The sequence below is a fragment of the Bos taurus genome, chromosome 9 (genome assembly GCF_002263795.3).
Source record: "Bos taurus isolate L1 Dominette 01449 registration number 42190680 breed Hereford chromosome 9, ARS-UCD2.0, whole genome shotgun sequence".
Lineage (NCBI taxonomy): Eukaryota > Metazoa > Chordata > Mammalia > Artiodactyla > Bovidae > Bos > Bos taurus.
Window position 1 is genome coordinate 77,893,381 of NC_037336.1, and position 16,868 is coordinate 77,910,248.

Genomic DNA, 16,868 nt, shown 5'->3' on the forward strand with positions numbered 1-16,868 from the left:
AACTTAAGGTATAAAAACTACTTTGGAAAATAAAGTGCGGGCCTTGTTCACCGAAACTTGGTCTCACCATGTCGTTCTTTCTCTTACCTTCTGGCTGAATTATTCAGCCTCTTTTCTCCACTGAATTTCCTCACTGAGCTATCCTTGTTTCAGCCTCTTTTCTTCACTGAATTTTACTGAGCTATCCTCATTCTATTACTCTTTATATCCTTAATTAACATTTAATTAAGCAATTGTTTCCTAATCTTTGCCTACGCCGTCTCTCCTTCGAATACCCTGGATCAGCCGGGGCTGGTCCCCGGCACCATCTCTTTCAGAGTTTTCCACAGTTTATTGTGATCCACACAGTCAAAGGCTTTGGCATGGTCAATAAAGCAGAAATTGATGTTTTTCTGGAATTCTCTTGCTTTTTCCATGATCCAGCGGATGTTGGCAATTGGATCTCTGGTTCCTCTGCCTTTTCTAAAACCAGCTTGAACATCAGGAAGTTCATCGTTCACATATTGCTGAAGCCTGGCTTGGAGAATTTTGAGCATTACTCTACTAGCATGTGAGATGAGTGCAATTGTGTGGTAGTTTGAGCATTCTTTGGCATTGCCTTTCTTTGGGATTGGAAGAAAACAGACCTTTTCCTGTCCTGTGGCCACTGCTGAGTTTTCCACATTTGCTGGCATATTGAGTGCAGCACTTTCACAGCATCATCTTTTAGGATTAGAAATAGCTCAACTGGAATTCCAACACCTCCACTAGCTTTGTTCGTAGTGATGCTTTCTAAGGTCCACTTGACTTCACATTCCAGGATGTCTGGCTCTAGGTCAGTGATCACACCATCGTGATTATCTGGGTCATAAAGATCTTTTTTTTACAGTTCTTCTGTGTATTCTTGCCACCTCTTCTTAATATCTTCTGCTTCCGTTAGGTCTATACCATTTCTGTCCTTTATCGACCCCATCTTTGCATGAAATGTCCCCTTGGTATCTCTAATTTTCTTAAAGAGATCTCTAGCCTTTCCCATTCTGTTGTTTTCCTCTATTTCTTTGCAATAATTGCTGAGGAAGTCTTTCTTATCTCTTCTTGCTATTCTTTGGAACTCTGCATTCAGATGCTTATCTCTTTCCTTGTCTCCTTTGCTTTTCACTTCTCTTCTTTTCACAGCCATTTTGCTTTTTTGCATTTCTTTTCCATGGGGATGGTCTTGATCCCTGTCTCCTGTACAATGTCACGAACCTCAGTCCATAGTTCATCAGGCACTCTATCTATCAGATCTAGGCCCTTAAATCTACTTCTCACTTCCACTGTATAATCATAAGGGATTTGATTTAGGTCATACCTGAATGGTCTAGTGGTTTTCCCTACTTTCTTCAATTTCAGTCTGAATTTGGCAATATGGAGTTCATGATCTGAGCCACAATCAGCTCCTGGTCTTGTTTTTGCTGACTGTATAGAGCTTCTCCATCTTTGGCTGCGAAGAATATAATCAATCTGATTTCAGTGTTGACTATCTGGTGATGTCCATGTGTAGAGTCTTCTCTTGTGTTGTTGGAATAGGGTGTCTGCTCTGACCAGTGCATTTTCTTGGCAAAACTCTATTAGTCTTTGCCCTGCTTCATTCTATATTCCAAGGCCAAATTTGCCTGTTCCTCCAGGTGTTTCTTGACTTCCTACTTTTGCATTCCAGTCCCCTATAATGAAAAGTACATTTTTTTGGGGTGTTAGTTCTAAAAGGTCTTGTAGGTCTTCCTAGAACCGTTCAACTTCAGCTTCTTCAGCGTTACTGGTTGGGGCATAGACTTGGATTACTGTGATATTGAATGGTTTGCCTTGGAAACGAACAGAGATCATTCTGTCATTTTTGAGATTGCATCCACGTACTGCATTTCGGACTCTTTTGTTGACCATGATGGCTACTCCATTTCTTCTGAGGGATTCCTGCCCGCAGTAGTAGATATAATGGTTATCTGAGTTAAATTCACCCATAATCTATAGATGATAATAAAATCAAATCCATATAATTGATTCTCACAGAATATTTTTTGATTTTTGCCAATCTAGTATATCCAAAAGCAGGGATTACAAATCATAATGGTATAATTCCAAAATGATGTTGATTGATACTTTCATTTACATGAAAGTGTAAGACGAAAGTGAAACAACTATGCTGTCAGAATATCACTGATTTGTCAGTGTTATGAAAGACTTCTTTACTGATTTGGATAATAGCTTTTGAATACTGGAAGTATATTTCCTCAAAATCATTGTGATAGTCACAATATGATGTCAACAGAAACCAAACACTTTTACATTTATTGTTATTATTCATATTTTCTCCATCATTTCCTTAAAACTAGAGCACAAAAATAATAAGTCAAGCCCTGATTTTTAATAGTTGCAGATTTTCATGCACATAATACTTTACCCATGGGTAATTTCATACTACCAACATAACATTACTGAACATAGTATTGGGAAGTGATGTGTAGTAGTTTATCATTACATTATATTTCAATCATATTGATATAATAGATGCAAGTAACCCCAATATTATAAAATAATTAGAAGGCAATGCATTTTGAGTAGTTAATACATTTGTTTTAAATAAAATTTACTTAATTTTAAGTTCATAAAATTTAATTTTGAATGATAGCCATTTTTAGCTATAGACTTGCAATATTCCTGAAAACAATGAATTCTTGCAATCTAGTAGAAACTAGCTCACCCAATACATGAGGTAAGGCATAATAATAACATTCAAGATGTACAGTTGTTGCTAAAAGGTTTGTCTTTTTTCGGGAATGAAGAGATGTTATTGGTAAGCAGTATAGTGTCCTGTTGTGAATATAAACTCCAGAGGTAAATGGCTTACCTCTTTCAATCATGTGTGTCCACGTGTAAGTTTCTTTTTCATTTCTGTAAAATGAGTATAATAGTAGTAATAATGATTATAATAGTATTATTCATCGTGTATAAGATGAGGTGATATATGTAAATTCCTAAGGGCAAGTCCTAAAATGTCTTAAATACTCAATACACAATAACTGTATTACAATTGGGATTTAAGATGGAATATAATGTGATCAGATTTACAACTTAGTTGATCACTCTAAGTGTGGAGTACTCCACTGTGTGAAAAAGGCAGTTAAGTATCTATTGTGTCTTCTGATGGCTTAGATGGTAAAGAATCTGCCTGCAAAGCAGAAGATCCAAGTTCTATCCCTAGGTTGGTAAGATCCCCTCGAGAAGGGAATGGCAACACACTCCAGTATTCTTTTTTTTTGTATTTATTTACTTTTTAATTGAAGGATAATTGCTTTATAGAATTTTGTTGTTTTTGGTCAAACATCAATGTGAAACATCCATCAGTTCAGTTCAGTCGTTCAGTCATGTCCGACTCTTTGCGACCCCATTGACTGCAGCACACCAGGCTTCCCTGTCTGTCACCAACTCCTGGAGCTTACTCAAACTCATGTCCATTGGGTCGGTGATGCTATCCAGCCATCTCATCCTCTGTCGTCACCTTCCCCTCCTGCCTTCAAGCTTTCCCAGCATCAGGGTCTTTGCCAATAAGCTGGCTCTTCCAATAAGTTGACCAAACTATTGCAGCTTCAGCTTCAGCATCATTTCTTCCAATGAATATTCAGGACAGACTTGCTTTAGAATTGACTGGTTTGATCTCCTTACAGTCCAAGGGACTCTCAAGAGTCTTCTCCAACACCACAGTTCAAAAGCATCAAGTCCTGGGCTCTCAGCTTTCTTTATAGTCCAACTGTCATATACATATATGACTATGGAAAGACCATAGCTTTGACTAGATGGACCTTTGTTGGCAAAATAATATGCTTCTTTTTAATATGCTGTCTAGATTGGTCATAGCGTTTTTACCAAGGAGCAAGCATCTTTTAATTTCATGGCAGCAGTTACCATCTGAAGTGATTTTGGAGCCCCCCAAAATAAAGTCTGTCACTGTTTCCATTGTTTCCCATCTATTGCATGGGACTGGATGCCACGATCTTCATTTTTTGAATGTAGAGTTTTGAGACAGCTATTTCACTCTTCTCTTTCACTTTCATCAAGAGGCTTTTTAGTTTTTCTTCACTTTCTACCATAAGAGTGGTGTCATCTGCATATCTGAGGTTATTGATATTTCTCCCGGCAATCTTAATTCCAGCTTGTGCTTCCTCCAGCACAGTGTTTCTCATGATGTACTCTGCATAGAAGTTAAATAAGCAGGGTGACAATATGCAGCCTTAACATACTCCTTTTCTGATTTGGAATCAGTCTGTTGTTCCATTTCCAGTTATAACTCTTGTTTCCTGACTTGCATATAGATTTCACGAGAGGGAGGTCAGGTGGTCTGGTATTCCTATCTCTTTCAGAATTTTCCACAGTTTGTGGTGATCCACACAGTCAAAGGCTTTGGCATAGTCAATAAAGCAGAAATAGATATTTTTCTAGGACACTTTTGCTTTTTCAATGATCCGACAGATGTTGGCAATTTGATCTCTGGTTTTTCTGCCTTTTCTAAATCCAGCTTGAATATCTGGAAGTTTGTGGTTCACATACTGTTGAAGCCTGGCTTGGAGAATTTTGAGCATTACTCTACTAGCATGTGAGATGAGTGCAATTGTGTGGTAGTTTGAGCAATCTTTGGCATTGCCTTTCTTTGGGATTGGAATGAAAACTGACATTTTCCAGTCCTGTGGCCATTGCTGAGTTTTCCAAATTTGCTGTCATGTTGAGTGCAGCACTTTCACAGCATCATCTTTTAGGATTAGAAATAGCTCAACTGGAATTCTATCACCTCCACTAGCTTGTTTGTAGTGCTGCTTCCTAAGGCCCACTTGACTTCTCATTCCAGGATGCCTGGTTCTAGGTGAGTGATCACATCATCATGGTTATCTGGGTCATGAAGATCTTTTTTGTATAGTTCTTCTGTGTATTCTTGTCACTTCCTCTTAATGTCTTCTGCCTCTGTTTGATCCATTCCATTTCTGTCCTTTATTGAGCCCATATTTGCATGAAATATTCCCTTGGTATCTCTAATTTTTTTGAAGAGATCTCTAGTCTTTCCCATTCTATTGTTTTCCTCTATTTCTTTGCATTGATTACTAAGAAAGGATTTCTTATCTCTCCTTGCTATTTTTTGGAACTCTGCAACAAATTGGTATATTTTTCCATTTCTCTTTTGCCTTTGGTTCTCTTCTTTTCACAGCTATTTGTAAGGCCTCTTCAGACAAACATTGTGCCTTTTTGTATTTATTTTTCTTTGGGATTGTCTTGGTCAGTGCCTCCTGTACAATGTCATGAACCTCCATCCATGGGTCTTCAGGCACATTGTCTATCAGATCTAATCCCTTGAATCTATTTGTCATTTCCACTGTATAGTCATAATGGATTTGATTTGGGTCATACCTAAATGGTCTAGTGCTTTTCCCTACTGTCTTCAACTTAAGTCTGAATTTGGCAATAAGGGAGTTCATGATCTGAGCTGCAGTCTGCTCCCAGTCTTGTTTTTGCTGATTGTATAGAGCTTTTCCATATTTGGCTGCAAAGAACATAATCAATCTGATTTTGGTATTAAGCATCTGGTGATGTCCAGGTGTAGAGTCTTCTCTTCTGTTGTTGGAAGAGGGTGTTTGCTATGGCCAGTGTGTTCTCTCAGCAAAATTATGTTAACCTTTGCCCTGATTCATTTTGTACGCCAAGGCCAAATTTGTCTGTTACTCCAGGTATCTCTTGACTTTCTACACTTGCATTCCAGTCTCCTATGATGAAAAGAACATCATTTTTGGGTGTTAGTACTAGAAGGTCTTGTATGTTTTCGTAGAACCATTCAGCTTCAGCTTTTTCAGCATTGATGGTTGGGGCATGGATCTGGGTGACTTTGAATTGAGTGGCTCACCTTGGACATGAACAGAGATCATTCTGTCTTTGTTGAGATTGCAACTAAGTACTGCATTTCAGATTTTTTTTGTTGACTATAACGGCTACTCCATTTCTTTTATGGGATTCTTGCCCACAGTAGTAGATATAATGGTCATCTGAATTAAATTTGCCCATTCCAGTTCATTTTAGTTGACTGATTCCTAAAAATGTCAATATTCACTCTTGCCATCTCCTGTTTGACCACTTCTATTTTACCTTGATTCATGGTCCTAACATTTCAGGTTCCTATGCAATATTTTCTTTACAGCAGCAGACTTTACCTCAAACACAAGTCACATCCATAACTGGGTGTTGTTTTTGCTTTGGCTCCATCTCTTGATTCTTTCTGGAGCTATTTCTCTGCTGATCTCCAGCAGCATATTGGGCAGCTACTCACCTGGGGAGTTCATCTTCAGTGACACAGCTTTTTGCTGTGGGGATTCAATGATAGGTATACATTTGTCTCCTCCCTCTTGAACCTCCCTCCCATCTCCCTCCCCATCCAACCCCACTAGGTTGATACAGAGCCCCTGTTTGAGTTCTCTGTGACACACAGCAAATTCCCATTGGGTATCTATTTTACATACGGTAATGTAAGATTCCATGTTACTCTCTCCATATATCTAACCCTCTCCTCCCCTTTGCCCATGTCCTTAAATCTGTTCCCTACATCTTGTTTCTCCACTGCTGCCTTGCAAATAAATTCATCAGTACCATCTTTCTAGATTCCATATATATATGTGTGTGTGTGTGTGTGTGTGTGTGTTAGTATATGATATTCATCTTTCTGACTTACTTCACTCTGCATAACAGGCTCTTCAGTGAGGAAAATAGTGAAAGGAAATCGCTTTGGGGCCAGGTAAGAGATCAACTGTTTGGTTTTAGAATTTAAAATCTGAGGTATGATTAAAAATGTCAGGAGTGTGGAGTACGCTGATTCAAATACAGAGTCCAGAAGAGTGGTCAGGGCTATCGATACACATATTGGAGCTATTGGCATGAAGATAGAATTGAAACCACATGGGTGGGTAATATCTTTCAGCAGATTGGAACATACAGTAGAAAGCTGTCTTATCTGAGGAACATCTATATTGAAAAGCTGTGTAGAATAAGATGGGTGAGAGAAAAAGAATTATTCAAGGCAGAGTTTGGTATTCCCATTTCATTAATAAGGTAACTAAGACTCACTTGTAGATTTTAAGTAAATTTGTCGTAGTTCATATGGTTGATAAGCAGCATGACTCAGATTAAACTCTGTTTCATTCTGCTCCAGGTTCTTGGTCTGTGTTTCACATTCATTGAGTCTCTGGCTATCAACTCCAGCCTTTTGATCATTAAGGAAGATGTGTTTAGTACTCAGTAATTCATAGATTCTTCCCTCATTCCCTTTCTGCACTGAAAGCTCCACCAGTGTACAGCTGTATTCCTTATTATGCAATCGAGAAGGGAGAGAGAAAAGTGAAGAGAGAAAGAGAAGGAGAAAAGAGAGAGAGAGAAGTTCTTAAAAAATAAATCAGCAAGTTAGGACTGGAACTATGGTAGTCCAGTGTTCAAAACACAGATACTTAGATTTCAGCTTATTTGGCTTGGGAATATATCAGACTTTCTCCTGTCCCAGCAGAGGAAGTAAAATATATGAACTGCTAGAGCTAATATTAAAATTGTCCTTACCAATAAAAGGTAGGCAAGAGTCAAAGGAGAGAATGTAGAGCAAAATGTAGTAAAGACAAGGGAGACACTTACAATTCATTAGATCAATAATGCTCCTTAGAAAATCTCCAAAGCATTCTGAGGACCTGAGTCATGTTTACAATCGTTCAGGGAGAACACATAGCTGGTGTAGATGCAACAAGTGGTGCCAAGGGAGACAGGAAACCACTGAGTGAGACCACAGTGTTAACGTTCTCATATTCAAATATTTAAAACCCAATCTGACTATACATGTATCAAAGCAAAGCCCCAAAGAAAGCAGATGAGGTTAAAACTGTGTGGCTGGACTGGGCTGAGGGAAGTGTTAATTTACTCCTACTTATATTATGCATACAAGTCAGTAATCAGAGCTTCACTTTCCAAGATGCTAAAACTCAAGTCAGAATTCAAAATAAAATTGCATTAAAGAGTATCTAAGAAGTCACAAAATACCCCATAATAAACCAATAAAGTGTACATTTTTCAAGTACTGTATAGGAGGTGTGCATTACAAATCTTGTTATTAAAAAATAGGAAAAAACAACTAACCGTTAAAGCTCTAGTTCAAAATAACTCACACCAAGTGAATTAACAAAGATGAATATAAAATATTCAATTTTATAAGTGCTGCACAATTGAAAAAGGTTAATTGCTTGTTCTAACCCAAAGACCCCAACAAATACAGCCCTTTTGTAGTAGGGAAAAAACCCCAACAACCCCAGAATGCTTTGTATTCAACTCAAGAGACACTCATCTAATGATGTTACCAAAGTGGTAAAACTGGAGGCATTTCCATTTGGTACATATGAATATTTCAAACTATGTTGAGAAGTTAGATTGAATGAAAACCAGATGAGGAATAAATTTAACCCTGAAGCATTCATTATTCAGCATTTGAATGAGATTTGCCATTTAAAGAGATTTGAATCTGTTTCAATATGTTCACAACCTTCCAGTTAATACAATACTATTAGCCCTGCTTTAAAAGAAAGAATATGTATTAGCCCATCTTTTAAATAAGGAAATCGAGGCAGAAAGTTCAGTGGCAGTTTAAAGTCTGCCAGTAGAAGCACCTTCCCTTTAGTTGAGGATCCATTCATTTTAAGTGAATTACCTATTCTCAGGAGCCCTGTGATGGCCCTAACCGGGGTAATTTATTTCCAAGAAGGGAGTTCTTAGCTTTTAAGAGGAAACAGTTTTACTTATTGTATTGTAGAATTGTGTCTGTTATTAATATAGTAAGAAATATATATCCTGACTCCACTAGCATTAAGCCAAATACTGTGTTCTGTTTTTTCTTACCAGATGTTTTATAGTATGTAAGTGTGTTAAGGAAGATTGATAAACCTAATAAACTTATATATAAACCTATCAGTAAAGGATTATAGAAAGGAAATTCTACTTCGGTTTAGAATACTTGTAAGGTTTTGACCATAGGTTTTGCTTTACCTTAGCTCAATCTCATTTACAAGAGAATCATTTTTTATCCTATGTTTTGCAGCACTTATATTTAAACTAAGAAAAAGAAATTATGCAAAGCTGTTAACCAGATTCTGTCACTAAGTCAGATCTAATGAAAATATTCCTTGTCTCAGATATTTTGTAACTGTAACATGGAAATGTAATATGTTTGGTTAGGTGCCAGTTTTATTTAATCAAATTAGATTCCTTGAGGAAAAAAAGATTAGATTTCTAGAAATTTAAATGTGTGTTATTAAAAAGGGAAAATAAGGCTTAAATAATGTTCCTATATAACCATGTCATCAATTTAGCTGCTGCAAAATGAAAACATAGTCTACAGGTTAAGTATATGATAAAAACAGTTATTTTTCCAAACTACAAAAAGGTTAACATTGCTATTATATAAATAATACAGTAAAGAACTACAGAGTAAAAATAACCTTTGAGATTTTGATGACTGTCTCTCTAGACCTCTTCAATGACACACTTAAATAAACTTAAGTCTTATAGTGCAGATTGTTTTACTTCTATGAATGTTTTGTATATGTCTTTTGGTCAACATAAGCAGTGATTTCTGTTGGGTATTTACCTAGGTGCAAAACTGCTGGGTCAAAGGATACTCATATATTCAACTTTAGTAAACACTGTCAAACAGTTTTTCAAACTGGTTGTAAAATGTGGGGGGTTCCTTTCACCAATCCGTGGTATTGGCAGTATTTTATATTTTAGCCATGTGTGTGTGTGTTTGTAGTGATATTACATTGTGCAATTTTTGACTTTTGTGTGTATGTGTGCGTTCAGCAGATGGCTAACGATTTGAGTAGTTTTTCTAACATTTATAGCTAGTTGGATCAGCTCTTTCCTGAAGTTCATGTTCAAGGTTTTTGCCCAGTTGTCTATTGGGTTTTCTCTATAGTCCTTATTGATTTGCTATAATGTTTTATACATTCTTAATATAAGTTTTTGCTGGATGTATATTTAGATCATTTATATCTAATTTACTGATGTATCAAACCTGGACTGGCGACTCGTCTCATACATGATATTACACATGTTTCAATGCCATTCTCCCAAATCTCCCCACCCTCTCCCTCTCCCACAGAGTCCATAAGACTGATCTATACATCAGTGTCTCTTTTGCTATCTCGTACACAGGGTTATTGTTACCATCTTTCTAAATTCCATATATATGCATTAGTATACTGTATTGGTGTTTTTCTTTCTGGCTTACTTCACTCTGTATAATAGGTTCCAGTTTCATCCACCTCATTAGAACTGATTCAAATGTATTCTTTTTAATGGCTGAGTAATACTCCATTGTGTATATGTACCACAGCCCAGAGGGAGGGTGTGGGGAGGGAGGAGGGAGGAGAGTTCAGGATGGGGAGCACGGATATACCTGTGGCGGATTCATTTCGATGTTGGGCAAAACTAATACAATATTGTAAAGTTTAAAAATAAAATAAAATAAAATAAAATAATTTACTGATGTAGTTAGGTTTGTGTCTAAATATCTAAATTAGATACTTAGTTTTACATATTTAGATGCAAATATCTAAATGTTTCCTATTATGACTAGGAGTCTTATATTCCTCTTTATTTATTTTGTTGCTTATTTTTGTATAACCAAATTTATTATTATTACTATACAACTTTTATCTATTACTTTGTTAGTATAACATTATTTACTATTATTTTAGTTTGATAGTAACAGTATTTTTATTCTAGATATCATAATATAAATGCTTGATTTATTATAATTTAATATAAATAATCTGTTTTACCAATTCCATTTACCATCATGACTTTTTGGTATTGTTATTTTCATGAATTTTATCTATAATTATATTTAAAAATCTATAGAACATGCTTACTTATTTTTTTAATATAGTCAACTTCTATTTTATATTGTTGTTCTTCATTTCTTTCTGTATTTTTGTCTTCTTATGGAAGTATTTTTATCCAGATTAAATTTTCTCTGACTAAATAATTCCCCTTAGCATTTTTAAAATTCGGATCTGGTAATAATTTCTCTTGGTTTTTAATTATTTGAAATTATCTTTAATTTTTTTTATATTTCATAGACACAACAGTAGTGCATAGGTTTTTGTGGGGATATATATTTGCACCTAGTACTTACGATTCCACTCTATTTTCTCTGGCTCCTCTATTTTTATAGGGTGTCAGTTGTCAGTATGATGGCTTGTACCTATTTTCTTTGCTTGCTTTTAAAATATTCTCTCTTTCTTTGGTTTTCAGTGTTTTGACAGTGATATCCCTAAGTATGTTATTTGATTCAACATGATTATTTTATATCTTACATGGCATATGCAGAGATTCTTGGTTCTCTGATTTAATACCTTTTGATAACATTTTTAAAGCTCATTATTTCTTCAAATATTTCTTCTGTCCAATTCTCTTTCTTTTCTCCTGGAACTCAGTACTTTAGCTCTTTTATGTTTGTTGGTCTCACTCTCCTGTATTTTCCTTTTTTCTCTGTCAGTTTGAATATTTTCTTTTGACTTTTCTCCCAGTTCACTAATTCTCTTTTACATCTATTTTGCCTATATTTTACTGAACTAGCTAATTATAATTATATCCACGTTTATTAATATGGATCATCTGTATATCTGTTCTATTTTTTTAAATTGTTCTGTGCTTTCTTTTGACAAGAATTTTAAAAATTTTGATCATTATAATTGAATTCTAAATGTTGCATATAAAAACATATAGAGAGTTCATGCAATACAGCATTCAGTTCAGTTTAGTTCAGTTCAGTCGCTCAGTCATGTCCGACTCTTTGCAACCCCGTGAATCGCAGCACGCCAGGCCTCCCTGTCCATCACCAATTCCCAGAGTTGACTGAGACTCACGTCCATCGAGTTAGTGATGCCATCCAGCCATCTCATCCTCTGTCGTCCCCTTCTCCTCCTGCCTCCAATCCCTCCCAGCATCAGAGTCTTTTCCAATGAGTCAACTCTTCACATGAGGTGGCCAAAGTACTGGAGTTTCAGCTTTAGCATCATTCCTTCCAAAGAAATCCCAGGGCTGATCCCCTTCAGAATGGACTGGTTGGATCTCTTTGCAGTCCAAGGGACTCTCAAGAGTCTTATCCACCACCACAGTTCAAAAGCATCAATTCTTCAGCGCTCAGCTTTCTACACAGTCCAACTCTCGCATCCAGGCATGACCACTGGAAAAACCATACTTTGACTAGATGGACCTTTGTTGGCAAAGTAATATGTCTGCTTTTCAACATGCTATCTAGGTTGGTCATAACTTACCTTCCAAGGAGTAAGCGTCATTTAATTTCATGGCTGCTGTCACCATCTGCAGTGATTTTGGAGCCCAAAAAGATAAAGTCGGACACTGTTTCCACTGTTTCCCCATCTATTTCCCATGAAGTGATGGGACCAGATGCCATGATCTTCGTTTTCTGAATGTTGAGCTTTAAGCCTACTTTTTCACTCTCCTCTTTCACTTTCATCAAGAGGCTTTTTAGTTCCTCTTCACTTTCTTCCATAAGGGTGGTGGCATCTGCATATCTGAGGTTACTGATATTTCTCCCGGCAATCTTGATTCCAGCTTGTGCTTCTTCCAGCCCAGCATGTCTCATGATGTACTCTGCATATAAGTTAAATAAGCAGGGTGACAATATACAGCCTTGACGTACTCCTTTTCCTATTTGGAACCAGTCTGTTGTTCCATGTCCAGTTCTAACTGTTGCTTCCTGACCTGCATATAGGTTTCTCAAGAGGCAGGTCAAGTGGTCTGGTATTCCCATCTCTTTCAGAATTTTCTACAGTTTATTGTGATCCACACAGTTAAAGGCTTTGGCATAGTCAATAAAGCAGAAATAGATGTTTTTCTGGAGCTCTCTTGCTTTTTCGATGATCCAGCGGATGTTGGCAATTTGATCTCTGATTCCTCTACCTTTTCTAAAACCAGCTTGAAAATATGGAAGTTCATGGTTCACGTATTGCTGAAGCCTGGCTTGGAGAATTTTGAGCATTACTTTACTAGCGTGTGAGATGAGTGCAATTGTGTGGTAGTTTGAGCATTCTTTGGCATTGCCTTTCTTATACAGCATTACCAGAGGGAATTTTACACTCTCACTTTCCAAGCAGATAGAGTGAGGGACTGACCATCTGAACCTAATCAGGGATTAAGCTGAGTTATACTTAGGGTGCTATTAGAAAACAGGAGTGAACAAGTATTCTCTCTGTGCAGTCATCACAGAGTAGCTTAGTGACTCTCACATGGGCAGTGCTTGGATTAGATGAGAACAAGGACATGTTGGGGGACTTCCCCTGAAACACCCAAGTATAAAAAAAAAAAAAAAGAAAACAAAAAACTTTATCTTTTTCCTCCTGTTTCCAAATTGCAGCTTTCCTGGACCTTTAAGTTACAGTATATTTTGGTTTTGAGGCCTCTACTTGATGGTTTTTTGTTTCTTAATATCAAATACTGCTGTCGATGATGCTCAGGACTATAGAGGGCTGTGGTTGAGGTGTTTAGCCTCTGCTCTTCACAACTTCCTACTTCATCAATGCCTTGTGGGAAAAACTGTGTGTTTGATGCCCTCATATCATCAATTTTTCATTCTAGTAACATCCCTCTGCTCTGGAAAACCTGGATTCTTATTCACTTGCTGTAGCCAGAATTAGCAAAGGCCATAGGAATTATGTATCTCTAGATGGTCAATATACTACTTCTGCAGAGTATTTCTATACAACTATTGCTGTTGTTTAGTTGCTCAGTCATATCCAACCTTTTACAACCCCATCGGCTTGTAGCCCACCAGGCTGCTCTGTCCTTGAAAATTTCCAGGCAAGAATACTGGAGTGGGTTGCCATTTCTTTCTCCAGGGGATCTTCCTGAACCAGAGACGGAACACGCATCTCCTGCACTGGCAGGCGGGGCCACCAGGGAAACTACCCAATAAATTACCACAAATTTAGCAGGTGAAACTGACATACATATATTATCTCATAATTTCCATGGATCAGGAGTTTGGGTTCAGCTTCACCTAGTCCTCTGCTTGGGATTCTATAAGGCTACAGTCTTGCTGTGGGGCAGGCTATACTCTGTTCTTCTTGAGTTTAGGATCATCTGGCAAACTAAGCTGGTTTTGGAAAATTCAGTGTACAGTAATCAGCAGCACCCCATGGCAAACAGCTTCCCCTGCACCTTCTTTGGGGACTTTTGTCGCATAATACCTCCAGCAAGACATTTCTCCCAGAAGAGCTTTTCCTGTAGCACAGAAAGAGGATTTTTGCTAAGGTCCAGATTTCTAGCAATCCCTCCCATGGGTAGCTTCTCTGCTGTTTAGATACTGCAGACATACTTTCTCTAACAAGTTCTGGGGCTCACTTATGGGTGTGGAGCCTCCTCTTTGGGCATGCTATCATAGCCCTAGGAGTAGTGGCTGATCCTTATTTCTGTTTTTCCTTCATTCTCAAGAGTTTTCTGTACTCCTTAGGAACCAATTTTCATTGCTTCAGTGCCCTGTTATAGTTAATAATGATTTCTATTAAATTTTCTCTGTTCAAATTATTATGTGGTTTCTATCTCCTATTTGGGTTCTGACTAATACATTCCATATTTGTTTTTAGTGACTCTTCTTCTGTCACTGCCAATTATAACCACATAATCTATGATAGTTGTTCCTTTAATGAAGTTACAGCAAATCTACAATTTCCATAATGTACATAAAAGAGAAATGTAAGCCATTTGAACCAATAAAGAAAAGAAAGTGAGAATTAGAAGTGGAATCTGAAAGAAACAGGGTGATTTTTTTTTTTAACATAAAACTGAGTGGAATAGAGAGCCAGATAATTTGTAATGGAAAACAATGATAGAAGATAAAATTAAATCAAGAAAAGATGATTAGAATATAATTAAATTTCTATTTTCAGTGTGATGATTAGGATACACTAAGCAAATTAACAAATAAAACTCAAACTCTCCAAATGAAGTATGTAACATATTGGAAAAATAAACATACTTTAAAAAAAAAGACTTATGGTAAGAAAATGTAAGGAAATCAATAAGTCTATGTGTGTGTGTGTGTATATATATATATATATATATATATATACCAGTTCAGTTCAGTCGCTCAGTCATGTCCGACTCCTTGTGACCCCATGAATCACAGCACACCAGGCCTCCCTGTCCATCACCAACTCCCGGAGTTCACACAGACTCATGTCCATCAAGTTGGTGATGCCATCCAGCCATCTCATCCTCTGTCATCCCCTTCTCCTACATATATATAAACAGGCAACAGTGGGAGTTAGCAAGCGTGAAAATCTTCTTTCACATTCAAGGGCTTCTGCCATACCCCATGTAACTTCTACTGAGATTAACACAAACTTTCAAGTCTGTAATACAAGGCAGGATTTACAAAATTGGCAGTCTCTATTAAACTGACCATGTGTATATTCTATGACCCAGCAATCCTATGCCTAGATATTTACCCTAGAGAATATTTTACACAGTTGCCCCAGGAGATCCTTACAATATATTCACGAGCAAATTCATGAGGATGAGAATGAAAATGCTTTGAATATCTATCAATAGGTGAATGTCAGTAAAATTGTGGTATAGTCATGTAAGGAAATACTATTCAGGCATAAAAAATGTATTAGAGCTGCATATCAATACAACAACAGTAAATCTGATAAACATTTTTATCTTATTTACAAAAAAGTATAAAAGTTGGAAAGAACAGCATGATATAAAAGTGAGAGCATATTATTAAAATAGAACATTTATTTTGGTGACTATCTTGAATTATTGTTACTATAAATCAATTTGATATGACTCTAAGGTGCTAATCTTAGCTTCTTATTTTACTTAACTTGGGTTTATTCTATAAGGAGGTAGAGTAGGGAAGTAAATATATTGATGCCTTGATTCACATGGTAATAAATAACTACCTGAAATATATGTTCAAAAATGTATTCCTAATTATAGAAATTGTTGATATGGCTCAAACTCTTCAAGGAAAAGTAGGAAGAGAGGAGAAATAATAAAGCTACTTGTAGCATGGCCTTAGAATAGTCTATTTTACTGAAGACTACTACTCTGATTTATGGAATTCTAAGACAGTGCAACCATTTTCATCCTTTAAAATACTTGAAATTATTTAAATGTCATGGTATATGAGTGTGTGTATATGTGTGTGTGTTAGTCTTTCAGTCATGTCTGACTTTTTGCAACCCCATGGACTGTAGCCCACCAGGGTCCTCTGTCCATTGCATCCTCCAGGCAAGAATACTGAAGTGGGTTGCCATTCCCTTCTCCAGGGGCTCTTCCTGAATGTACCCAGGTCTCCCACATTACAGGCAGATTCTTTACTGTCTGAGCCACCAGGGAAGCCTAGCAGGTTATAAAACTGTTAACAAATGTCCTTTTTAAAATTATGTTCGAAAAGAATTCTTATTGTTGTTTTTCAGATCAGTTTATGATATCATTATATGTTCAATGAAATGTTCTATGGTTAACCTATTGGGTATGATTGTGTGTGTAAGCATGCATACATGTGTGCATTAGGAAAGAGAATTAAAAAAAAAGAAAAATGCAAACACTAAAATAATGGTGAGATGTTCTAAAAATCAGGTATGTAGGTGTGGTGACTATAATGGATAAACAATTTGAGGAATTTGACCTTGAGCTAATAAACCATGTTTTACTTAAAAATGGACAAGATTAATCTTATTTTCAGATTACTCATTGACAAAAGAAAATGATATCAGAATATAAGTAAGGTCACAATTAAATCTGTATAGGCT